Below are 546 nucleotides of genomic sequence, written 5' to 3' on the forward strand. Positions count from 1 at the left end.
TTTTCAAACACGGTCTACACCTCTCAGGTGCCGAGTTACAGGACGGTGAAAACAGTGAGTTTGTGTTAGACGCGAATCGTGCTCTGATTCATGCTCTAGGCTGGGAGCGCAAGCGTAATGCTTTTTCAAACACGGTCTACACCTCTCAGGTGCCGAGTTACAGGACAGTGAAAACAATGAGTTTGTGTTAGACGCGAATCGTGCTCTGATTCATGCTCTAGGCTGGGAGCTCAAGCTTATTGCTTTTTCAAACACGGTCTACACCTCTCAGGTGCCGAGTTACAGGACGGTGAAAACAGTGAGTTTGTGTTAGACGCGAATCGTGCTCTGTTTCATGCTTTAGGCTGGGAGCTCAAGCTTATTGCTTTTTCAAATAAGGGAGATTTCCATCTCCCTTATTTGCATATTACCCAGAGGAGCGTGCGTGGCCATTTGAGTCTCCTCACTTATTTATAGTATATAGTTGCTCTCCCTAAGGAGAAAAGAGCGTTTCTGACCCCTGTCCCAGGCCTCTCACTAGCAAAAGCCAGACTCCTACTGTACACT

The sequence above is a fragment of the Eleutherodactylus coqui genome, unplaced genomic scaffold (genome assembly GCF_035609145.1).
Source record: "Eleutherodactylus coqui strain aEleCoq1 unplaced genomic scaffold, aEleCoq1.hap1 HAP1_SCAFFOLD_42, whole genome shotgun sequence".
In the NCBI taxonomy this organism is placed as follows: domain Eukaryota; kingdom Metazoa; phylum Chordata; class Amphibia; order Anura; family Eleutherodactylidae; genus Eleutherodactylus; species Eleutherodactylus coqui.